The following is a 27,223-nucleotide window of genomic DNA, read 5'->3' on the forward strand; positions in this document are numbered from 1 at the left end:
AGTTTGTACCAGTCACCTCATTTCTCATTGCTTCCATTAGACTGAGTTTCTTCATTTGTCAAAACAGGTAACAGTGTCTGTGCTATAAACCCTACTGAGGTATGTGAGGGTAAATAAAAATTGTACCTGACATGTATAGAATACTACTGAAATACACAATTTTAAAATTATCATCAGTAGAAAGCTAATTCTCTCCTTGTACAATACTTTGTCAGACAAAAGTGTTGTGTTGGCCCAACCGCAAGCATGATTCAAGGAGAGAAATCTTTATATTTTTTCAATTTCTGCTTTACTGAGGTTATGGATTTTTCACAAAAATTCCTTAAGAAACCTTTTGGCACTTGATTAAAATCCAGATCCTTAGACATGTGCCCCGTGGTACTGCAGTTTTCTTAAGAAAGCAAGGCATGCTATGCTTTTTGTAACATCTGTAGTGCGTTGCCAGCATTTATAAGAAAAAATCAGTTTTGCCGGTTCTGAAGAATCCAGAGAAAAAGGTTTATTTTAAATTTATCATGTAGTTTGAAAAAGAATACTTGAAAATATCTCTTCCTAAGTGATGGTCCTTCTGGTGATAGTGCATGTAAAAGTGTTTTCTTGCTCTACAATTGCGCTGCTTCATTTAAGTAGCTCCTTTTATTATGTGGAAAAAAAGAGTGAGAAAAATATTTTTAGAGAAATTAATGATCTGAATGACCAGCTGTGGGGAAGGTTGTGGAAGGGGGGAGTGGAAGGAGGACCTGACACAGGCCTCTCAAGGTAAATGGCCTAAAACATGCTGTGTTGGTGCCATGGCAGGCAAAATCCATAAAGAAAAAGCTGGGAGCTCAGGATGCATACGAACAACACAAAGCGGAAAAATTTAATTCTATAAGAGTGGCCCTAAGTGAGAGAGAGAGAGAGAGTGTGTGTTTACAGTGAGTACAGGGGAAGCTTCAGTGATAGAGCAAAGCAGTCCCAGCAAGCATTATGTGCTGACATGCCGGATACACACACAGGAGAAGAGTGTGCACAAGAGCAACAGCTCAGGAATGGAAAAATTGTGGTATAACATTGCTGGAAAATGTAAAGATGATTCTAAAGAAGCTATAATCAAGACTGTAGACTCTTAATTATAAAACAAAGGGGACTGCATCAATTCAAAAGGTATAAATGAATTGTCAGCAATACACATACAAAAAAGATAGTAAAGGAAAGGCCGACTTATATGACGGATAGAGACTAGGATCCTCTGACATGACCATTTCTTTTTTTCTTTTCTTTTCTTTTTTTTGCTATGCACTATACTAATGTCTCTTTTTTGAAGGGAGACTGGTATAGATTGTTTTGAGTACCCTTACATCCCTGTCAGTTAATATATGTCAAAGATGTTTGTTATAATAAAGTCTGATTTAAACTGTCAACATTATTGTGTTTGGAGAATTTGTTGTTATTCTTAAATCAAGCATTTATTAATCCAATAGATCCATATTGTATGATTAATGTTCTCAAGAATTTTAAGTGCCTTAACAGTTTTTAGTTATATTTGTATGTATCCAAATCTTCTTGGTTCTGTAAAATGTCTGGTTATTACCAAAGCAGAAAATGGCAGTGTCTGAATTTACTTTTCCATATTCCTATAGCAGATAGAAAGAAGGGATAAATTAAAGAATTGTCAACCCTAAAGGGCATCAGTGGTTTTATGTACTAACAGTTGCCATTCTTCCCATTATGTATTTGAGAATAGAAAAGATATTTACAGGGATATATTTATATTCCTGACAGCTTCAGAGGTCAGTTTGCCCCTTCTCACTTTAACCCAGAGCTGTTTGATCCCTAAATCTGCTATGGTAGGGCAAAGACTCTTTGCACGTGTATTTGTTTCTTTTCACCTGAAAAGCATCTCATCTCATAGGTGACGTTAAAGAGGAGGAAAGCAAAGATGATATGACTGACAGCAATGAGAAATCTCCTGTTCTCAGTATACACCCTTGGGGGCCAAGCACCTTGTTCAAGCTCATCACTCAAATGGGCACAAGAAAAGAAACTAAAGGCAGAGCTGTATAGTAGGATGCATGGCCTAACTTTCACAAACCCTACCTGCTTTTCATCACCATTTTATAGGACGGTGATGAAGTTTATTTTGCATTTCTCCAGAGCCTCAGTTTCCTCAGCACCAAACTGTCCTAAAATGTTCTTGAAGTGAAAGACTACCTGCAGATGAATGTAGTCCTCAACAACTTTAAATGATTTTTCAAAAAGAGCTCTATAGGAAAAACGGGGGAAACAATAAGGGTTTCTAAGACCAGCTCACTCCTTTTTTGAGGTAATTAAGAGGAGAGCTTTCAGGTTTGTTTGTTTATTTTTTTCTTTATGAATTTCATACATATTGAAGGAGTGAAAATCATTTTGTATTTTTAATTTGATTATACGATCTCCTAATTTTGCTTGTGGCAAGTGATGTTCAAATCCACTTATGTATACTTAGGAAGCATCTTATAAAATAGAAAGAATTTTGAATTTTTTTCTTAAAGTGGAATTGTTATACTTAGTTTTAAGTTTCCTTGAATTGGGCTCCCTATTTCTGATTGATGCTGCACTTTGAAATGGTCTGTTTAATAAAAAAAAAAAATTCTCTGGTAAAAGAGAGACAGCTTTAGTGAATCATTGCTAAAGTCAATTGAAGACTAATCAGCAAATTTTATTTTATTCATTACTTACCTCATTACTTGTATATTTTTTCTGTTATTGATAGAATTATTTTCTACATTAATTGATTCATGCAAATAGGCTCAGATTCCTGTGTCCTTGAGAAGCAAATCGAACTGAATCTCTATTGCAGTGCTTTCTAAAGTCAAATACGCTCACCATGATGCATTGGGATAGGAGTGAAGCCATTAGAACTTACATTTATTTATATCCTTCTGTAATATAATATTTACTTTATGTTCAATGTGCATAACATATAAACATAATAATAATGTTTATAGAATATATTAATAAATGTATTGTATGTTACATAGAATTTTAGAATAAATACAGTCTATATTTATATAGAATATATATGTATATATAGAGAGAACATATATTAATATTATATGCAGTTACATATATATACCATATATTGTAGAAATACACTGTCCAGTAGGGCAGCCATTACCCATAGATGCTGCTAAATACTTGAAATGTAGCTAATGTGACCTGTTGAAATGATAATATTTTGGATGTATTTTGTTAAATTAAATATATTAAAATTAATTTTACTTGTTTATTTTTCCCTTGTAAAAATGTGTCCCAGATAATTTAAAATTACATATGCAGCTCACATTATATTTCTGTTGGAAAGAGCTTTTGTTTAAAGAACATATTGTCTCAATAATAAAAATACTCTGTATATTATAAGCATATAGTCACTGAAGAATGGTTTTTAACAACTTCTATGAATAGGTCTAGACAATCAAGTAACTGTTCTACAGTGCTATAAAACTTAGTTCATTTAAAACATTAAATGAAACATACAATTAGAAAGAGACTATTAATTATGTTTTCATGGTTACAGTATTGGACACATTGTATTCTCTACAACCTCCCATTTCTGGGATTTGCCCTCTCTGACTTTTTCAGCTCTACAAATGTGATTTTATGGACACCTCCCTGTTAATTTTCCTCTAGCCACAAATGATTGCAACTTATCCGAACTAGATTGGTCAGAATTTTTCTGAATTCTGAATTTGAGTCAGAGAATCATATTCTATCTCAATGGCCAAAATTGTTAGATGAGCAGTTCAAGAGTATATACTGTTCATATGTTCTGTCCTATGCAGAAAGCCAGGCATCAGTAAAAGATGATAATAAAGAATGAAAGAAGCAGAGAAGAGATATGTAAAAAATATCTTTTCTATAGTATTCTGTGGGCTACCTACATTTCCCACCTGTTAGGTTTTATAAGATGTTTCAGGGTCCTTATATCTGTCACTTGAAATAGAATTGTTTAAATTGATACAGTCATCAGGAGCACAGAATAACATTATTTTTTAAATTTTATCTCTTAAGTGATTAGATATTGTGGGGAGAAAGCTTCACTGTACTTCCTAACTTTTGAATAAACGGAACCAAGAAATTTGATTTTAATTTTTTTAAAAATATTTTTTCTGATTTAAAAGTACATGTTTATTAGAGGAGGATCTATAAAGCACAGGGAAATATAAAGAAATAAATTTTAATCACCTTAAATTCTATTATTCCAAAAAATGCTTTATTAACAGAATATTTTATGCCTGATTTTTTTCATTTACAACCTATGCATCTAATTTTGTTTTTAGTTTTTAAAATTTATACAATATCAGATATTCAGTTTTCTATTCGATATTTGTTTCCAGTTTGACATTTAAGCATTTTATCATTTCATTAAAATTTTATCCAAATTTTTTTAAATGACAGCATTGATTTCATAGTATAGATGCATCATACTTTATTTACCAATCCTTTAAGGTTATTTAGTTTTTTCCAATTTTCTACTAGTATAAATACTGCTAAAGTGAATGCATTCTCTCATCCCATAAGTTTTTGACTGCATCTCTGGGTATTACCATAGCATAGATAGCGAAATATATAATGGCTCAAAAAAGTATGACCATTTTAACAGACTGATTTATGTTGAAATTTTCTCATAGAAAAATTTGTAGCAAATTCATATTCTCAACAGCAGCATTTGAGTGCCCATCTCACTAAAATTTCATCTATGATATTTTAAAAATTGCCTAAGTATTACTTTATGTTTTGTTATCATTTTAATATATAATTCAATAAATTTATGTTTTAAAAAATCTCAATATGCTTACAAAATCAAATAACTTACTGAGATTTCAGAAAATGTGCAAAACAGAAGCTCAGAAAACCTAATAGTGAAAACTGAAAATATAACAATGATATGGAAATGAAGAATTTTAGAATGATATGCAAATCTGTAGAAGAAATATAAGTGTACCTAATCAATGAAGAATTACAGTACCAGAAAAGAAATGATGTGTTAAAGAAGTAGAAAAAATGATATAAAGCAGAAGGATATGAGCACTTAAGAATGGTTTTGAAATACTGGTTGTAGATCAAGACATACATGATGGAAGAAAATGTAATAATTGAAATTGAGAATAGGCCAAATATTGTTAAATACTTAGATAAAAGAAAAATTATGAAGGTTTCTCTGTGTTTCATGCTGTTCCAAATTTCTTTGATAATTGCCTTAAACTTGTCTTTGGCTTTGTAGACACATTTAAAGAGAATTCTCCAAGGTCAGAGAGGTGATAGATAATAGGTGAAAGAGTAGGCGGCCACAAAGAGTAAATGGAGGGTTTTGCTTCATAGACAAGTGCCCTCTTGAGAAGCAGATTTCATTATTTGAAACTGACTTGTCTGTTTTTCCCCTTTGATGTGCTGTTAAAGAAAGTTGTACAAATTATTTGAGATATTGCTTCTCTTCCAATACTCCCAAACTTTGCTGATGCAGAGAAACTGCCCCAAGGTTAATAAGTTAATCTTTTATCATATAGAACTTCATATATATTCTAACTGTGATCATGTTCCAAAATGTGCCTTAAAACACTTCATTAATAATAGCTGATGTCTTTAGATTTTAAGATGGGTCAATTATATTTGATGCTGTGGCTGAATTTCATTAAAAGGTAGAAAACATTAATCTTGCAAGTTTAAGAAACACAGTATTTTTTTTTTTTTTTTGCTTATAAGGAAGGCTTTTGGGAATGTGAAATGCATGAAAATATAGCTATTTGATTTAAGAGGAAATATCTAACTACATTTTTTGTTAAGTATTTGTCCTTAGAATAGAAGCTCTCGAGAGGAAATGAGCAGTTAATGCCTCAGCCTAGATTCCCCAAAAGCAATGCTGAGAGGAAGTTTTGCATGCAGGTAGTTTTTGTGGGAACAGAATCTCATGGAGCAGGAATGACAGACAGGAATATACAGCGTGACCTTCTCAAAAGACTAAAAAATGTGTTTTAGAATTCTCTGACTAATGTATTTAAAACTCTGACCACACTCACTGGTCAAGCATGGCCCCATGGGCAATGCCTCATTCATATTTCTAGGCTACACATGCATGAGTGCTCAGCGAGGTCCCACCAGCATCCCACACTGCAGCGTTAGAGAAGCTTTTGTGTAAGAAGTGGGAGGCGTATTTCATGGGTCTGTGTTGAGGTGCTCACAGGTTGCCCCTGTGTGAAGCTGATTGCAACCTCCACAGGCCTGGTTACCACAGCAGGACTAAGAGGTAAAACTGGGAGGATTAAAACTGGTCACAAGAGATGTCTGTGCAGTACAGCTCTGAAGCACTCAGATTTTCCCAAGCTCTCTGTTAAATCCACAGGATTATTTGAACAAGGCAGTGTTCCTCATGGTGTGGCTTTTCCTGAGGCCATAACTGTTATTCATTATTTATCTCCTCAAGCACTCATTCCAGGTTTGCCTCACACTCAGCCAGAATTTCAAGTTGTCTAGATTGCTTTCCTAGTGAGATGACCCCCACCTCTAGCCTTGAAAGATCTGAATTTTTAATTGAAGTATTTTACTGTACTACAGTTGTGATTGTTTGTTCAGTTATTAGTGAGCACAGAACCACCAAGAGATGCCCTTATGAATCATGTTTGTTTCCAGACCTACTCCTCACTGCCCCACCATGTAGTGGCAATCTCAGCTCCTCATGGTAGTCGTGGTCAATACTGTTCCAGTGCAGTGACTTTTCCTTTTCTTTCTTTCTTTTCTCCTGTTGGTCCTATGATATGAGGACCCCAAGATAACAGTCATAGCTTCAAGTTCAGTAGAACACTTACTGTATTCTCTGGTGGAAGGATCCCTTTTTCCTCTAATCTGAAAGATTTAAAGTTGTGGGAATAAGTAGCACAAATTCTACAAGTGCATTAATGGAAATATTGGCAATAAGCGTCTATTATATTTCATCTCCTTATTTTATAGACCTGTATATTCTAGTTTTGGGGACACAGAATTAAATTTTGGTTTTGGTTCAGTACTTAATTATTCTGGAGGAAAAGACACCAACTTCACAGGATCATGTCTCTAGATTGTCAATTTAGCTGAGGCTTTAACAGGATATAGCATGTTTCTATGAGGTTGGATGTTCTGGGAGGCAAGGTTGATAATAAAACTGAGGATCCCATTGTCATTTTCTCATTGTTGTACCTTTTTTTGGCCATAAATGAGTCCCTTACTCTTGCACACTACTGTGTGACATACAATGTTAATGGCTGATGGTGCTGGAAAAGGCATTTTGAGAAGGGAAAACAGATTCATATTTCAGAGCAAATATTGAGTCTGGTAAAAATTTATTACTTATGCTTTAACATATTAAAAGTCAGATGTAGTTGAGGTGCCAAAACACAGGTAATTATTTTCTTGCCATATTGAAGCCTCAGTGTCATTCTGCTACCAGTAAGTTGGTTATACAGCAGCAGCAGTAATCTGATCAACCTTGGTGAGAGGAAACCCATGCTCTTGGATCCATGCATGGCCTTTTTACCATCATCCATGGCTCCTTTCTCCAGTATTGGGTGGCTGAGGAGAAAGGTCGGCTGACATTCCAAGGCAAGTAATCTGCCTGTGTGAATATTTAGTGCTTTCTCTGCAGTGGATATTTTCTTGTGGGTCTTATTGTGAGACATGAAAATCTACATATAGAGTAAATTGTCAAGTGTACTGATAATTAGCAATTTCTTCCTTAACCATTGTCATTTAGAGCCACTTCTGAATGGGAGTACAATACAGCAATAGTCAATGTGTGGCCAGGACCAGTACCAACGCACCTGTAGACTAGGTCCAAGTATTTTCTTTTTTGGTCAGGGAGTTCTGAGACACTTCTCCAAAAGGCCAAGAGTTACCTGAAATAGGGTCTGGGCTTTTCTTCTTGTATTTTACTTGCAGTTTCTGGATCTGCTCAGGCACTGTCATTTTCACATAGTTAATTTCTACCTGCTGTGTGACATGAGGAGAAGCTCTGACACACAGTTACTTAGTATCCCATGACCATGTCTTCAGGTTCTATTAGGCCCCATTAACACAATGGGAGTTATTTTTCCAGGGCCGGCAGTTCTATGACACAGAAATAATGACCTTGCTCTAAAATCCTCAGAATTTTTGCAGTGACTCTTCTATTGTGGTTGCCCAAGATGTCATAAAGCCTTTTTATCTACAGTGACTACTTCTAGCATCATCAGATCTGTCAGGTCATATGACTTGAGTGTTGGGACAGCTTGTATCTGGCTTAGACTTTCCACAGGGCCTTCTCTTGCTCTGGGCATTATTCAAAATTGTCAGCCTCGTAAGTTAAATAAATAAAGATAAATAGGTCAAAACACAATTTCCAAATTTTCTCCAAATTTCAAAAAGGGCCACCAAGTGATGTGCTTCTATCTTTGTCATAGGAGGAGCAAAGTACAGCAACTTGTCCTTACCATAGACAGAATGCCTGTCTTTTCCTGACCTCTGGGCACCTATAAACTTCACAGTAGGGCAGGCTTTTGAATCTCCATAGCATTTATCTTCTACCCTCTGGGAACTCTGTCTTACCGGATTATTTACTGCTCTCTAGGTCCAAGGAGAACTTTTTCATATTCCAATGGACAAAAAATGTCCTGCAGAATATCAAGATGATCAAATTCCTTGTGAAACAGTATAGTTCCTCGTGGACAGACAATGGAATAGTTAATACAATCTTAAAGAAAGACAGTGAATGTGTACTGCTGTCTCTCCTATGTAAAAGAGAACGCCTTTCTATTTTCCTTACTGAAAAGAATGTATCCAGCAGATCGATACAAAGTACCAGGGGCTATACTGATGTTTCAGCAAAGAACTACTTTCAGCACAGAAGTAACTGTGAATGAGAATAGCACTTTACTAAATTTATAATAGTCCATTACTATTTGCTACAATCCATCTGGTTTTGCAGAGATAAAACTGGTGAATCAAAAAAAGTATATTTTGGGAACCACCAATCTGGCATATTTAAGTATCTGAGGGTAGCTATAATCTGTAAAATTCCTCCTGACTTGCAATATTGCTTCTCCTTTACAGTTTTGACAGAGTTCAGTAGCAGATTAAGTGCTTCCGCTTACCCTTTCTACTAAATGGCTTTTCTGCTATAGATCAGAGAACTCATGTGAAAGTATGTCAGCTACTCTATATATCTATTATGTTCAATGACATACTTAGAGACTAAGGAATTGACTACTGACTCATTCAGTAGGAATTTTGGACCATTGTGATACAAACTTGGGGGAAAATTCTCTTTATTAGGTGGTCTTTATAAACCCCCTTGCAAACCAGAGGACCTACGATGGATTTCCAGGTCCTCTGGTATTAGTGTCCTAAAAAATTTTGGTCACTCTCCCTTTCCCTAGTACGAGGTCATGGCTATCTCTAGGGAATTATTTAAAGAATGTTTATTATATATAGTTGTGGAGGCTTTTCCTCAAGGAAATCTAACTTCTTTGCTATGGGCTGAATTGTGTCCCCAGTGCAAAGGCAATATATGTAACCAAAATGTTTATACCCCTATAATATTCTGAATTTTCAAAAAAGAAAATAAATAAAAAATAATAAAATAAAATAAGGAAAAAATTGTATATTAAAGTCCTAACCCCCAATACATTAGAACTTGACTGTATTTGAAGATAGGATCTTTAAAGAGGTTATTAAGTTAAAATGAGGTCTTTAGGGTTGGCCCTAACCCACTGTGAGTGGTGTCCTTATAAAAAGGACAATTTGAACATAGGCTTATATGGAGGAAAGACCATGTGAAGACACAGGGAGAAGACAGCCGTCTGCAAAACAATGAGAAACGACTCAGAATCTAAACCTACTGACCCCTTGATCATAAACATCTGCCCTCTAGAACTGTGAGAAAATAAATTTTTGTTGTGGATGTCATCCAGTCTGTGGTGCTTTGTTATGGCCGCCCTAGCAAACTAATATAGTTTTCAATTAATGCACTCTAATTAATGCACTCTGGGTATGTGAACTGACTTAGATGTGAAAATTGGGTGAGAGATTGTAATTTTGCAATGTGGTGACTTGTCTCAGCCTTTTGATTTCCAAACCCTGATTAGACTTTCTAGGTTCATAAAGTAACATCCTAATCCACTGTGTATCTAGTTTGCATCTTGAAGCACCATAGTCTATTAGCCAAACATCACCACAAATCTCTGTGGGTTAAGAAACTCTGCCATCATAACTTACTCTGATATGTAAGTGCAGCTCTTGGCCTCTGCTAGTCCAGAATTATAGAATTCCTACTGATACTAGAAAGTTTAATAGGAAGCATCTCCTATAGCTACCCCCTACCTGTAGAGGACATACTGACTGAGCTCATCAAAGATTCCAGCGCTTCTCTCAGTAGTATATTTTAAAATAATCCTTGTGAAGATATGTCTTCTGGGTCCTCCCGGGGAACATAGTCAGAAAGTGGAATTTGCAGTCTCTCAGAATAAATTCATTTAAATATTTTTATTTACCTAAGTCTTCTGATCCCTTCTCAAAACCATCTAAGGAAGTTTGATACTCTATCTCATTTAATATAAACACATCATTGAGTCCAAGTTTCAAAGAGCCATCCTGTAATGTATTAGGACCAGATCCAGGTATCCTTATAAAGACATTGGTCTCTGAGGCACAGGCCTCCAAGTCAATAAGTTATTCCCTGTTTTTGCTTTTAGTCTCTCTTATCTCTGCCACTGATCACCACCCATTGTGTTCTCTTCTAGACCACTCACTGACACATGTATTTCTCTGGTTTCTGCTAGTTCACATTAGCAGTCCCTGTAATTTCTTCAACACATAAGAAATTGCATTTTCAATGAGGAGTTGGAGATATACATTGTGAAGAGGATAAGCATCATCTGGCAGGGAACCTGCCTTACAGCCTTTGCAGGATATTTAGGAAGGAGAAGGCCACTTTCCTCCTCCAAGGGGGAGGAGGCTGCTTCTACTGCCTTAAAATGTTTAGGGATATCAGAGGGTTCCAGGGTCTTAGAATTTTCCACCCCTACTCCCTAAAAATAATCTCTACTTCATTTTCTTTGAGTGATGATTTTTTTAAATAGGGCTCTTTCTTTGATTCAGCAGCCCTATCAAGGCCACGTATTCAGTCCTTCTGCAGCTCTACCACCTTTACAATAAAATCTTTGGCCTGATTTTCAATAGAGCGTATTCTGTGGCTGTAGGAGAGACAGATCTCCTTAAACACTTATACAGTCCCTCTTTCTTTACAAGCATGCCTTGAGTTTATAGAACAAACTGAGCACGTCATTTCTTTTTTTCAAAGCTTCCAAAGCAAGCAATTATAGGTAGCTAAATCCATTTTGTAAAATCACATCCTGTAAAATGGTATTCTGGTAGCCACAGATTCCAACATTTAACTTTCCATCTGCATCTCATTCCAATCTACCAAGGGTGAGATTCTTACTAATTGGAATGTTCTTATATGCCAGGGTCCTACCACGCATACAGTCAGATGTCTGACTGGAACTTGATCCAGGTCCCAAATCCCATTCTGAGTATCTGATATGTAATGCCAGTTCAAGAAAGGACTGTCTTAGCTTGAGAACCCAAGAAAGTAGAGTCCGAGATAAAGGATTACATGAAGAATAGGAGTGAGGGATGGGAGAGTAAAACAGGGAAGGAGGAAAAGCTACAATAAGGATGCATTATTAAGTTAGCAATAAGTATGAGAAACTACAGCTTGATTCCGCTGCACTTTATGAAGTGTTTTATGAAATGTGTCTCAGAATGATCTGCCTGGGGGATGAAAGGAGGAAGCATTTATCCTTTGGCTTTCATCTTGCATTGGTTAAGGTTAGCTCCTGGGTATTAACTCTCCCACACTTCCAGATTGGTCATGCTTAAGTGATGAGCAGATATCTGCAGACATCCCACACTGTGGCATTAGAAAAATCCTGAAGGCAAGAGATATAAAGCAATGACCTAAATTGCAACTATGTGAAGCTTATCAAAGCTAGTGATAACATGGGTCACTGGAGCAGCAGCTAGAATAAGAGGTAGGCCAGAAGCATTTAAAAGTGGGGGCACAGGAAGTCTGTAATTTGATTTGTAGGCCAGCAACTGGCTTAAAGGGTGAATGCTACACATTCAATTTTTTTTTTTTTAATTATGAGGTTTATGGGAAATTTTACAATTGGACTTTTAACTATAATGTAGATTTATTTTTAGGTCTTGATTATAAATGATAGAAAGAATTGATGAAAATATAGAATTCTGTGTGCATGCAAATCATGTCACTGTTTTCTCAGTGTGTTGAATAAATCTCATCATAATTTTCTTTTTTCTTCTATTAATAATTTCTGAAGTTGTATTTTCCTATCACTATATTTATCAATGATTTGTATCTAGTGAATATTATTACACAACATAGTGGTACTGCTGATGATAAAATATGTTGTACTATTTTGGTCATAAATATTTGCTTGAATTGGATCAAGCTCATTAACAACTACATGAAAGGTGGAGCTAACTTTTCAGGGATTTACCAGTTTCTTTTAGCAACACAAATATAGTTGAAGTTAAGATGAGATTTGAGTTCTTCTCCCCTTCATAATTTTGAGGACTGGATTTCTAAATGATCAAGTTTAAAATGGGAAATCGTAAGTGATCAAGGACAATGATGACAGTTTGTGTCTTATATATCATTATTGTTGTTCATGTCTCTGGCACATTGTAGATCGAAATAAATTAATGTCAATTAAGCTTATTATTTTAATTTCCATAGCTTTGATCTTTAGTTTTATATAATCCTATGACCTCTTGTCAGTATGCCATTTTTACAGAACGCAATCTGTACAATGAAACTGAGGTTTTATGCATTCAGGTATGCCCCATACTACATACCATGAGTATGAATAAACTAAAATGTATCTTCTTTCGGATGTATTGTTATTTTATTCTTTCCCTGTGATTTCTTATTAACAATTTGACTTTGGTTGATTTTCCTTAAACTAACTTTTTTTTCCTACAGGAAAAAGTTTTCCTGTCTAGTTCTTATAAGGCAATTAATTTCCCATCTTGAAGTATGTTTAAATTTGGCTTTTTGTTTCTCATAGCTGAAAGCATTCTTTCTGATACAGCTTCATTTTCTCTCATATTTTACTTATTTGGACTAATACAACATTATTCTCTATTACCATTTTCTAGCAGTTTCAGTAAGAGATAATTCACACACAATGAATCACACATTTTTAAAGTGTATAAATTGAAAGTTTCGGCATATGTATATATTCATGAAACCATCACCATAATAGAGATAATGAACACAATCCTCACCTCCAAAAGCTCTCTTGTGCCTCTTTTTAATGCTTCTTTCCTCCCCCATCCCCACATCCCAGATAATGACCAATCTGCTTCTTGTCACATTAATTTGGATTTATTAGAATTTTATATAAATCATACGTTCTCAAATGGTTTTTGTTTGACTTCTTTTACTCAACATAATTATTTTGAGAATCATCCATGTGGTAACATGTATCAATAGTATGTTTCTTTTTACTACTGAGTGATATGCAGTTCTATGAATATACTATAATGTATTTATGCCAGGGGTGGGAAAACTTTTCATTTTTGAAGGCTACATTAATTTAGCTGTAATCAAATAAGACACATTCAAGAAACTTCAATTAGATATGCTTAAAAATGTACATTATTTTGTACAAATCTAATTACTATGTACTTAATAATTTCAAAAAATGAAAACTATTTGTTAATGTTAAAGTTAACTAACCTTTTAATGACTTTGTTGTGCCTGCTTTTTGTTGGGAAGCATTTGAATATTTGGTTGCAGCATGGAGGTCCACTGTTTTAGTTGATCTTTTAGATGGATATCAGTCATTTTTAACCTTAAGGGCATCTTGATTTGGGTTAGGTAGGATAATGCAGATTCGCAGCAATAAGTCTTTGAAAAGCAAGAAAGCCTTTCTCTGGCATGTTGCTGAAGACGTGGGTGTTCTGCTGCATTTTTCCATATTTCAATTGGATCTTTTTTGGAATCCAACAATGACTTTAAAATGTCTCTATTGAGAGCTCAATCAATTCCATCTGTAGTTCTTTAGGTGCCTTGATGATATCAACTAGGTAAGGCTGAAATGCTAATTTGATTGTGATGCCATGATTTTCAAAATCAGTGAAACTTTCATTGTATTCTCCAACTAATAGGTCTATAATAGCTGCATATTCTTCAAATGATGAGCATATATCATCCTGCTCATCAGTGACCTTTGCTAACTGGAGAAAATGTCAATCCAAAATTTCCTTTTGTAGAAGAAGTGTTTTGAAAAAAGATAGCTTTTTTGGAAATGCTTGGATTTTTTTGCCATATACCATACATAGACTTAGTTTTACCTTGCCAAGAAATATTCAAGTTGTTTTGATTTGACACCATATCACACAGAAATGCTGTATTCCTATAGAAATATTCTTACAATAATTTACATTGCTGATTCTGTTCACGAAATTTAACTATCTGTTCTCACAGTGATAATGTTTTGGCTAACACCTGTCTCTGCAATAGCCAATGCACTTTAGAATGATACGACAAATCTGTGCTGAATACCTCATCGTTCAACTTCACGTTGTTATGAAACTGATGATACTGTGTTGCATTTACAGAAATGTAATTAACAATACTTATAACTTTGTAAAGTGTCACATAAAATAGTAGCTTTAGCACAGAGATTTTGCTGATGCAAGATACAATAAAAAGAAATGAGAACATCTGGATCTGTTAATAATTTTTTTATCTGTACGATAAACCCTCCACGTTTTCCTGTCATGGAAGGTGCACCATCTGTACATACACTCACTAAATTTACCAAATTCAGTCCAACTTCATGACATTTATCTTGAAAGTTGTTGAAGATAGCTATTCTGTTTTGTGTTCTGTTTGCAAACGTGCCCAAAGTGAGGAACTCTTGATAGCAAAGCAAGTCTTCTGTTATGACCCAAATGAATTACAAAACCTGCTCTGAGTCAGTAGTACCAGTTGATTCATCCAAAGCAATTTAGTAATGTATATTTTCCTTTTGAAGTGTAGTATGAAGCTGTTCTGTTTAGTTGAAGGCAATTCATGCTGCCAATCAGTTATGGTTCTCCTTGAAAGAGGCAGTTGTTTGTACTTTGAAACGTTATCAGGGTCTAAGCATCCTGTAACTTCGACAATGTATTCTTTCACAATTCCTATATTACTGAATGGCTTCCCTTTTCTCCCTGAGTATATAGTCTACTTTATAAGTTGCTGCAGAAGCATTATTTCCAGGTCTTGTTGCTGCTTGAAAGAATTGTGTTTGCTTTCGCTTTTCATCTTTTAATTTCTGCAATACAACCTTTCATGCCTCTCCCTCTAATTTAAAATATTTTTGGTCCCTATGAGTGTTATAATGCTGATAAGCATTGAATTTCTTTAATGTTGATATTGCAGTATCACAAAGAGAGCAAATCCTCTTATCTTTATCAGAAACAAGATAATATTGCAATTCCTAATTCTCATTAAAAAATCTGTTTTCTTCCTTCAGCATTCCCTTGGTCTTCCTTGACATCATGGGCTATTAAGCAGACAGAAGGAAAAAATAGTGTCCAGCTGTGCAACTATTCACAAATTCCAGTTCAAACAGAAATAGCGTACCATTGTCAAAAGCTGATAACAGACTGGTGTCCATGACCCTCATAAACTCTCTCCAACCAGCCTTGTGTGTTAGTGACGCCAGTCAAGGAGGGGAAGTTAAAAATATTAACAAATCATGAGTGTAGCAGTCATCAATTTAGGCCGTATGGTTTACTAATGTTCTAACTGTACTGTCAGTCTGGGAGGATTATTTCATTGAAACTTATTTTATTCTTTGGTACATTAAATATATTCTATTTAAAAATAAAATAAAAATATAAAAGATGGAAAAAATGTGTTAATAAAAATAAAAGGATTTGTTCTGTAAAATTTGGATTTAGTCAAAAGACCTCACGTAAGTCCCAGAAGGTCAAGTGTGGCCTTAAGCCAGCAGGTTCCCCACTCCTGGTTTATGCTTTTACCTATTGGCAGAAATTTAGATTATTTCCAGCTTTTGGTTATTACAAATAAAGCTATTAATATTTGTGTATAGTTCTTTGTATTAACATATACTTTTAATTTCCTTGAGGTAAAATTTAAGAGTGGAATGCCATACATTTTTTTGGAGAAGTGTCTGCTCATATCTTTAAAAAAAATTATTTTTGATTATTGTGAGTACATAATATTTATCTATTATTTATAGGGCATATGTGATGTTTTGATGCAGATATATAATGTTAATCAAATCAGGGTGATTAGGGTATCCATCACCTCAAGAATTTATTATTTCTTTGTGTTAGGAACATTTCAAATCCATTCTTTTAGTTATTTGAAAGTACTTCCTAACTCATTAACCATAGGTACTTTGTTGTGCTATCAAATATTGTTCATTCTATGTAATTAACTGTATTTTTGCAACCATTAACCATTCCCACTTTATCCCCCACCCCATTACCCTTCCCAGCCTCTGATCACCATCATTCTATACTCTGCCTCCATGAGATGAATTGTTTTTAATATTTAGCTCCTACATATGAGTGAGAACATGCAAGATTTGTTTTTCCTTGCTTGGCTTATTTTACTTAACAAATGTTTTCCATTTCCCTCCATGTTGTTGTAAATGACAGAATTTCATTCTTTTCATTGCTATATAATATTCCATTGTGTTTGTGTACCACAATTTCTGTATCCATTCATCCATTGATGGAAACTTAGGTTGATTACAAATCTTGGCTGTTACAAATAGTGCTACAATAAACACGGGAATGCAGATATCTTTTCAATATTCTGATTTCCTTTCTTTTAGATATATACCTAGCAGTGGGATTGCTGGGCCATATGGTAGTTCTATTTTTAGTTTTTTGAGGAAACTCTATACTGTTCTCCATAGTGATTGCACTAATTTGCATTCCCACCAACAATTTAGGAGGGTTCCCCTCTCTTCACATCCTCTCCAGTATTCATTATTGCCTGTCTTTTTGATAAAAGTAATTTTAACTGGTGTGAGATGATTTCTCCTTGTAGTTTTGGTTTGCATTTATCTGATGACTAATGATGTCTACTCATATCTTTTGCTCATTTTTTTGAGGGGAGATTTTCTTATTATCGAGTTTTAAGCATTCTTTATATATCCCATTAATAGTTCCAAGTTCTTTATTGTTTATATGATTTCAGATATTTTCTTCCAGTCTGCAGCTTGACCTTTTATTCTCTTAACAGTGTTTTGCAAAGAAAAGACATATTTGAATTTGATGAAGTCTAATTCATAAATTTTCTTTTTAATGGTATATGCTTTTGGCGTCATATCCAAGAATTCTTTGACTAACCCCAGGACACATTATTTTTCCTTTGTTTACTTCCAGAAGTTTTATAGCTTCAAATTTTATATTTAGGTCTGTGATCCATTTTGAGTTAGTTTTTATATACAGCACAAAACTTGGATTCAAGTTAATTGTTTTTTGCATATGGATTTCCACTTGTGCCACACTATTTGTTGAAAATATACTTTCTCCACTCAATTGCCTTTGTGCCTTTTAAAAAATAAGTTGTCCGTGTATGTGTAGGTCTATTTCTGCAGTCTTTATTCTGTTGCATTGAAATATTTATCTATCTTTACACCAATAACATACTGTCCAGATTACTATAGATTTATAGAAAGTTTTGAATCTACCAGCTTAGTTTTTGTTTTTTCAAAGTTGTCTTGCTGAATAAATGGCCTATGAATTTTCATGTTACATTTAGAATCAGTTTGTTAATTTTTACCAAAGAAAAGTTAGTATTTTTATTATGATTATGTTTAATCTATAGATCAGTCTGGAGGAAATTTACATCTTAACAATATTAAGTCTTCCAACATATGAACAAACTCTCTCCATTCATTTAGGTTTTCTTTAATATCTTTCAGCAATGTTTTTTAAATTGTCAGTATATAAGATTTCATAACTTTTGTCCTATTTATTCCTAAATATTTTCAAATTTTTATGTTCTCATCAATGATATTACTTTTTAAATTTCAATTTCTGATTGTTGCTAATATATAAAAATCCAACTGATTTTTGTATATTGACTTTGTAGTCTACAATGTTGCCAAACTGTCTTATTAGTTCTGGTAGTATGCTGTCTATGAATAAATAATGTTTTATTTATTCCTGTCCACTCTAAATTACTTTTAGTTTTTTGTCTTGCCTTATTTTGCTGGCTAAATAACCTAGTGAAATATTGAAGAGATGTGGTGAAAGCAGACATTTTTGTCTTGTTCATGACTTTAGGGCATTTTGTATTCCACCATTAAGTATGATGTTACTTGTAAGTTTCTTGTAGAATTTGTCATTTATGTTTGGGGGCAGTTATTGATATTCTATTCTTGTAATTCTTTGTTTTTAATATCAGGGAAATCATATTTATAATCAGTTGATAAATATACACTCTTCTTAAAATTTTCTGTTATAATTTCTTCCTTAAAATTCTGCTAAAATTCATCAAAAAATCCAAACAGAACTGAAGGTTTCATTGTTGAAAAGTTTTTAACTATCAATTCAGTTTCTTTATTAGGTGCAGTGAGTCCTCATTTAATATCATTGATATGTTGTTGTAAACTGCAATTTTAAGCAGAATGACATATAACAAAACTAATATTTCCCCCACATCAATGTTATAACAAAATGGCGTTGAGTGAAAGGAATTAGCTGAGGATCTGTTGTAGGTCATTTTACTCGAAGCCACAGTTTTCAATAACCTATATGCAACATTAAGTGAAGACTTACTATATGAGATTATTCACATCATCTATTTCTTCCTAAGTGAGCTTGGTTGGTTGTGCCTTTCAAGGAATCTGTCTATTTCATCTAAGTTGTCAAAATAATTGGCATAAAGTTGTTCATACTATTCCTTTTTCATTTTTATAGTATCTGTAGAATCTGTAGTGATGACACATCTCTTCTTGTTATTAGTTTTGTCATCTCTTTTATTGTGACCAGTCTGGCTAAAGACTTATTAAATAATTGTATTCAGCTTGTCAAATAACCAGCTTTGGATGAATTTCTTTTCTTTATCGTTTTTCTATTTCACTGACTTATGCTCTGATTTATATTATTTTCTTTCTGTCTTCTACTTATTTTGGGTTTAATTTACTCTTCTCTTTTATTTTTTTTTATTTTTTTATTTTTTTGAGACAGAGTCTCACTCTGTTGCCCAGGCTAGAGTGAGTGCCGTGGCGTCAGCCTAGCTCACAGCAACCTCAAACTCCTGGGCTTAAGTGATCCTACTGCCTCAGCCTCCCGAGTAGCTGGGACTACAGGCATGCGCCACCATGCCCGGCTAATTTTTTGTATATATATATTTTAGTTGTCCATATAATTTCTTTCTATTTTTAGTAGAGACGGGGTCTCGCTCTTGCTCAGGCTGGTCTCGAACTCCTTACCTCCAGCGGTCCACCCGCCTCGGCCTCCCAGAGTGCTAGGATTACAGGCGTGAGCCACTGCGCCTGGCCAGCTCTCTTCTTTTTTAAATTTCTTAAAATAGCAGCTGAATTTCATGATTTTCTATGTTTACTCATTTATAATTTAGGTGTTTAAGGCTACTAATTTCCCCCTAAGTACTACATCAATGGCATCTTACAAAACAGGGCAATTAAAACTTTCAACTACCTTCTTGCAGATAAGTTTAACCTAAGACATTCAAAATTGCAAAACAAATTTATTAGTGAGTGATTATCTGTAGTACAGAAAGATTCTGATTCAACACACAGACTGTTAAAGATTTCTACAGATTGAAACTTATGTTAAATTAAAATTAGTTCTGTAATAAATCAATATGTTGTTTTCTTTGCATGCCCTTTTAAGAATTCAAGACATCGAAACAAATTAAATGAACATGACTTTTTTTTTTATTATGACAATTATGTGATTCTATAATTGACATTTGGAGTTCTATGCCCCTTCATTCTGCATTCTTTCTTCTCTTAAAAACATTCCCTGATTTCTCTTTCAGAGTCTAAATGGTTTTAGAAAAGATAGTTTTAAAGCTATCTCTGTATATGTAGTATATGACCCAAATTAAGTCAATGAAGATATTTCATCTGCCATAACTGGTACAGATATCTAAGCGTGAGGCACTCACACTGACTCTCAGACTCTAGAATCCTGAGAAAAAGATGTTTTCCCTTTCTGGATAACTATGTATAGATATGTAGCTAGAAACATCTTAAATCTTGTTTCTATGAACAAAGCCAACCTAAGAATGAGTCCAGTATGAAGAGAATGGAAGAGTCAGGAGATTTGAAACAAATATAACTGGATCTCTGATCAGACTGTATCTGTCTGCCATTCGTCTGGACTTCTGGCATGTTATGAGTTAATAAAGAGATAATACTGCTTAAACTTGTTAAGTCTCACCTTTCTGTTACTTGCAACTAAAGCACAAAGAATAGTTACATTATGATTTGCGTGAGCATATTTTATTTTATAGAAGTATAGTATAAAATGAAGACTGTGTACTTTTTGTGCAGTGAATGAAGTGGACGTTAGTAAATATTTTGTATGCTGTGGGCCATGTGGCCCTCAAACTTGTTTATTACTTAGAGATTATCTTGCATGGTGTGTGTTGCAATGTTGACTACAGAAGCAGAAAGCTAGATTCTTCTTTTTCCAGTTCAATGGCTTTAGTAGACTGAATAATGGCCACCCAAAGGTATCAAGTCTAATCTCAGAAAATTTTAAATGGTATCTTATTTGGAAAAAGGGTCTTTGCAGATGTAATTAAATCACAGATTTTGAGATGAAGATATCACCCTGGATTATCTGGATGGACCCTGAATACCATCACAAGTGTCTTTATAGGAGAGAGGCAATGGGAGTTTTGAGAGACACAAAGGAGAGTAGGAAGCAAGGAGAAGATGGGCGTAGAGACAGGAGTGATGCAACCTCAAGCTAAGGGATGCTGGCCACCATGATAGGTTGGAAACAGCAAAGAACAAAATCTCTTCTAGAGCTTCTGGAGAGAGTGCAGCCCTGCCTACACCTTGATTTTGGATGCATGACCTACAGAACTATGAGAGACGATATTTATGTTCTTTTAAGCTACCGAGTTTGTGGTAATTTTGTTACAGTAGCCTCACTTAACTAATACAATGACTTTCCTGTTTTCAGAAATATGGCATGGGCTTGATCAATTGCATACTTCAATCCAGGCCTTTGATACTTTAATGAGTGATAAAAAGACAAAGACATAGAATGAAATCACAGAGGTGGAATAGAATGTCTATTGCTACAGCCGTGCCGGTGGTAAGCGGTGGTAACACATCCTACAGAAGCTTGAGTATCTTATAGTGGTGACATCTTAGCCACATGCTCTGCTAGTTGTGCATTATATTTCTTATGTGTTAGGAGCTACCTTAGCTTCTATTTTCCAAGCCTGTTTCTCCAGACTCATAGATTTTGTAAGGGCTCATGGTGCTGTTTTCAAACAAATTGCCTGAGACCACAGTTTGATTTTATTAATTGCAACTCAGTTTGTAACTGATTCATGAAAAAAAATTAAATGTTCTACAGTTTTAAATAGAGAAAACACAATTTTCTTGGTACTCAAGTCTATTTTCATCCTCTGAATAATAATTAAATATAGAAAATGCCTCAGAGTTAATAGTTTCTGAGTACTTAATGTCTCTTATTTTCTCAGAAGTCCAAATTTAATAGAAACAATTTTTTTTTAACTTGAGAAATTTTCTTTCAAGTGATTTATCTATTTTGTAAATACAGACATGAAATATAAGCAATGTTTAACAAAATTTAGGTGATGCTTCAGGTATGTCCAGTGTGCTTTTTATGTACTCTTTAAACATGATTGGTTTTCCTGTGTCATAAAACTATTTATTTATATTTTATTTATTTATTTATATTTTATTTCAGCATATTAGGGATGTACACACGTTTAGGTCACGTGTATTGCCTTTGCCCCACCTGAGTCAGAGCTTTAATATTGTCCCTCTCCCAGATGGTACACACCACACCCATTAGGTGTGTATATACCCATCCCTTCCTCCCTACTCCCATCTGCCTGACACCCGTACTCAAAACAGTGCTACACTCAAATAGTAATAGAAGCAACTTTTTAATCTTGCTAAAACAACATAATCCCCTAACCCTCCAATGAACAAAAATCAATATCAGGGTTCCCACTGGAGTAATGCTCTGAATTCATTTGTCAGATAGATCTGACAATCATATTTTACTCTTTAATATTCTTTTATACTCCAGTGAGTTATCTTCCTCTTTGTCCCACTTTTTTCTGCACTCAAAAGACCAGTCCTCTGTTGTTGTTCATTACCAAGAAAACAGATTTTGGGGAACATTCACAGATGCTACCGTTTCTTTCCATATTCTCACAAAGCCAAATATGTTTATGGAAGTCTAATGTGCCTTAGGGAAACGGTGAACTTTGCAGTGATTAATTGAAAAGTTTTAGGTTTACACAGGACATTTTTCAAAGAATTTTATACATTCAAGAAATGTTTGGAGATTCAGTAAACAGGAGATGGACATTTGCATTACTACAACCCAAACAATCGTAGACTTAATTTTCTGTTCAGTATGTTTAGCTTCTCTTAAGCTCTGTGACATAATGCCTTAAAAACAACCCCTTCTCTGGGGGAAAATCAGTAAAAACTATTAGGTAATTGATAGCAAAAATTACTGTTTGATTATTTTTTTTTCACCAGTTAGTTATAGTTTTATATAAAAATAGCCTTAGGGCCAAGTGTTAGTTTATTTCTCTCTCCTGTCAAATGAATTTCATAGAGAGTTAATTATAATTTCCTATACGCTTTATATTATACTTCTACTCATGTGGGCTATACTTGTTCAATAAAAAGGAATTAAATGGTTGTCCAGGAGAGTAAATACATGACAATCTGGGATACTGAGGCCAAAATATATACTTTACTTTCACCTCTACAGTCCTCTCTGACAATGGATGTACTGTCTGAGTTACTCACCAAGAGAAAAATATTAGATGTCAGGGAGCTTTAATAGCTAGAATGATTAAAATCAACTGAAAATTATTGTTATTAATATCTCCTTGTGAAAACAGGAAAAGCTGTCACTCCAGGGTGTTGTGTTGACACCTCATCAATTACTAGTTACTACTATCAAAGACATCTCAAAGCACAATGTATTTGTAATGCCATTGCTCTCTAGGGACAAGTTTTTATATTTTTAATGAAACAATGTTATTTCAATATCAATATAATCTTTTTGAAGTTGTTAGAGTATATTAGTGGGGTGGTACCTTTGAAAAAAATTTAAATAATAGAATTTTGATTGTTAACTGCACATTCTATATACATTTACCTCTTCTAGACAAAGGCATAAGATGAATGTCTTATAATGCTATTCTAAAGTGAGAATATGATCATAATACAGATAAATTAAAGGGCTATATTTTGTACTTTTCAAGAATTCTTTTTGAGAATAATAGGGTGGTAATGACTTCAGAGATTTTTTTAAAAAAATTAAACTTTATGTTTTTTAAGAATAAAAATGTTGAGTCACAGAGTGATGATATGCTGAAAGCCATGCAATTTGTGGCATAAGTGATACTAACATGTGGTCTTCCAATGCCTATTTATATGCCTTATCTGTGATATGACTTCACAAAAGACACACAACAGAATCCTATGAGGCAGAAAATGTATTTAGTGAATATAAATATCAACATATTTGCAAAACATTGCATTTAAAAACATTTTTTCTGAGTCAGTGCAATGGACTGAATGTGTTCTTCCCAAATTTGGTGTCGAAACCCTAATTTACAATGTGATGGTATTAGGAGGTTCAGCCCCTGGGAAGTGATTAGGTCATGACAGTGAAGCCCTCAGAATGGGGATTAGTGCCATTGAAAGAAAAGACACTGGGGCTTATTTCTTCTGTCTCTCTTTGCCTGGGTGTTACTAGGTATAGGACAGAGGTTAGTGAGTCACATCAGTCCCCGATTCCTTCTCTGATGATCAGATTATTGAACTCCCAGGCCTCTTCCAGCTCTGAACTCTTATTCTAAAATACAAATTTATACTATCTACTGGGTCATTCCACATCTGTGTGGGAAATTCTTCATTATAGATAAATTGACAAGACAGGATTCTTGATGAAAGTTTAGTTTCTTATCTTTCTTTACAATCTGCCATCTGTGCTCTGTGCCACATGCTATAATACCTTCCTCCAGCCCCTGACCAAGGTCTCTCCCTGTGAGGTCTCTCCCTGTGACCCTGCTCTGCCTGCCACGGATGGGTAGGCATAGCATGTTCTTCCATGTTGATGTGCCAAGATAATTACTGAGGGACCATGAATACTTATTTGCTTTGAACATTTTCTGAAGATAAAAAAAACACATATTCCCTAAACACATATAGCTATACATACAGCTATATTTTAAATATATATAAGTGCTGTTGTGAATAAGATAAAGGAATCTATTTTAAGGCACTGGTGTATTCAAAGTAAATTTTTGTCTATTTTCTCAGATACTAAAATTATCCAACCTACTAAATGTACAGTATTAACTGTTTTGTGAGGAGTTGGAAACTCTTTTGATCTTTTTTTTTTTTTTTTGAGACAGAGTCTCGCTCTGTTGCCCGGGCTAGAGTGAGAGCCGTGGCATCAGCCTAGCTCACAGCAACCTCAAACTCCTGGGCTTAAGCGATCCTCCTGTCTCAGCCTCCCAAGTAGCTGGGACTACAGGCATGTTCCACCATGCCCGGCTCATTTTTTCTATATATATTTTTAGTTGTCCATATAATTTCTTTCTATTTTTAGCAGAGACGGGGTCTCGCTCTTGCTCAGGCTGGTCTCGAACTCCTCACCTCCAGCGATCCACCTGCCTCGGCCTCCCAGAGTGCTAGGATTACAGGCGTGAGCCACCGCGCCCGGCCCTCTTTTGATCTTAACAGAAATCCTCATATAGGAAAAGGTTTGGAGCCTGAATTTTGACTTTTCCTTATTAACATTAACTTTTGCTAAGAAATCAGAAGAGCAGTAGTCACAGGGATAATCAGATAAAGCAGAATGAACTGAGATACTAAAGGTCGGTAGTGGTTTAGTGAACCGTATTTTCATGAAAATATTTTTAATTTTTATTAAAAACTTAAAGTCTCCAGCAAGTCACAATGGGGAGTTCCAGGTGCTATAACTGGCTTCCAGAGAATGCATTGTAGGGCAAGAGGATTTTCATCGCCTCTCCAATCACACCTGCTCTGGCTTTGGGTACTCCCCGCTCTGCATACTCATTTTTGTCCTCAAGTTGCTTTGATTATTAGGAATCTTCATGCTTGAAAAGCCAGCTTTGCTACTCCTCCACAGAGTGAGGGAGGAAAATGGCACATTTTGCAAATTTCAGTGCTTTTGAAAAGAATAATGAAAAGGAGGTGGTGCTGCTTCAGAAGGCGGGCTACAGATGGAACAAAAGGTTAACTCAAATTTCTGCTGAAAATAGAAAGTAAAAATAGTAATGATGATCTATACAAGAGCAGAAAACACAGCAAAGTGAAGTTATTCATTTTGAATCAGCAGCTTCTTTTAAAACATCCTCTGGCTGTTTCAAAGGGTTTTATTTTACAAATTGGCATTCAGTAGGCACGTCTGACAACTAGTTCATTGTGTCTCTTTTACCAATTGTCAGCAATAGTCCTCCTTTGGTTCAACCGAGGAACTTCAATGTTCTGAGGTAGTTTCTTTGAGGACAAATGATCCAACTTTTTCTCCATGTTTGCTTAAAAAGAATTCAAAGCTTAACTTTGTACCCAGTGGCTTTTCTTTATTACACCTATTAATATTATTGCTTTCTACATCCCCCCATCACTAGAAATGGGAGATTCCTTGCTTTTAGATATCAGTCTTTTGTCTGTCTGGTACCTCACGCCATAAAAAAAGGTAATCCATCTTCACAGAGGCTGCATTACTGTTAAAAGAAACTGCTTTTATTAGAGACTTCTGAGGAATGCATGAGTGGTACATGCATAGGAATGTGACTGAAATGCAGGAATCCCCTCCTGAGAGCATTTTATATGTGTGGCTTTGAATAGGGGCAGAGCAAACTGAGAAACTGGCTTTAGTTACTGCTTGTCAAACCTTAACTCCTGCCTGCACTCACTCTTGAATAGCTTCAGATCCTCTTGAATTAGAAACAAACAAACAAACAAACAAACCAACCAACCAAAAACCAAAACCCTTCTAGCTATAAAGAAAGGGAGTGATACTTTCTCAGAGTAGCAAAAGAGATATATTAAATCTAGCGATTAATACTTACTAGAGTCTTTCCTCTGTTTTAAACAGAATCTTTAAAACTGTGTTGAAACAGTAATTCTTTAAATTTGTCATGCCATCATCTGATGATGGCAGCTTGAGCAGCTAGTGTACACATTGATGATGACATTACAGATTTAAGGCATTACTTGAATGTATTGACATTTTCCCAAAGCATTCTATCCCTTTAATATTTTCATTTATTATTTTTTTTTTAGAGCTGGGGTGTTTGTTGCCCAGGCTGGAGTACAGTGGCATGATCATAGCTTACTGTAAGGCTCTAACTCCTGGGCTCAAGCAATCCTTCCCGCCTCAGCCTTCTGGGTAGCTGAGACTATAGGCACATCCCACTGTGGCTGGCTAATTTTTTTTCCTTTTCATTTTTTGTAGAGACAGAGTCTCACTAGATTGCTCAGGCTGGTCTCAAATTCCTGGGCTCTCCCAGGGCAATCCTCTTGCTTCAGTCTCCCGTAGCTAAGACTATAGGTGTGAGCCACCAAGCCCTGCTCTATCTTTCTGTTATTAATACAATATCCTCTTGAAGATTTTTTTATTCATGATCCTTATAAACAAATAATGCCTCAGGTCTGCATGGGACTTAAATGTGAACACACTGTTTTACATGTGTGACAGGCACTTCCAAAGAGAACATACCATCATCATTACATTCTGATAATATAGATATTAAAAACTCTGTTACAAATGAAGAATTTGCTGTTTAGGAAGGTAATGCCACTTGCACAAGATCATTTTGACAAACACTGCTATAGTGTTCTTTTAATAACTGCATATATCCCTGAAGTTTTGGTTGTGTACATGATGGTGA

General features: G+C 34.9%; 1 pseudogene; it reads right to left on the reverse strand.

Moving 5' to 3' along the window:
* The window catches only part of LOC138385702 (inositol monophosphatase 2 pseudogene), a 133,735-nt pseudogene extending 107,876 nt beyond the window's left edge, over positions 1–25,859 (reverse strand).
* Between the last annotated feature and the right edge of the window lie 1,364 nt (positions 25,860–27,223).

This window comes from Eulemur rufifrons, chromosome 7, assembly GCF_041146395.1.
Source record: "Eulemur rufifrons isolate Redbay chromosome 7, OSU_ERuf_1, whole genome shotgun sequence".
Taxonomy (NCBI): domain Eukaryota; kingdom Metazoa; phylum Chordata; class Mammalia; order Primates; family Lemuridae; genus Eulemur; species Eulemur rufifrons.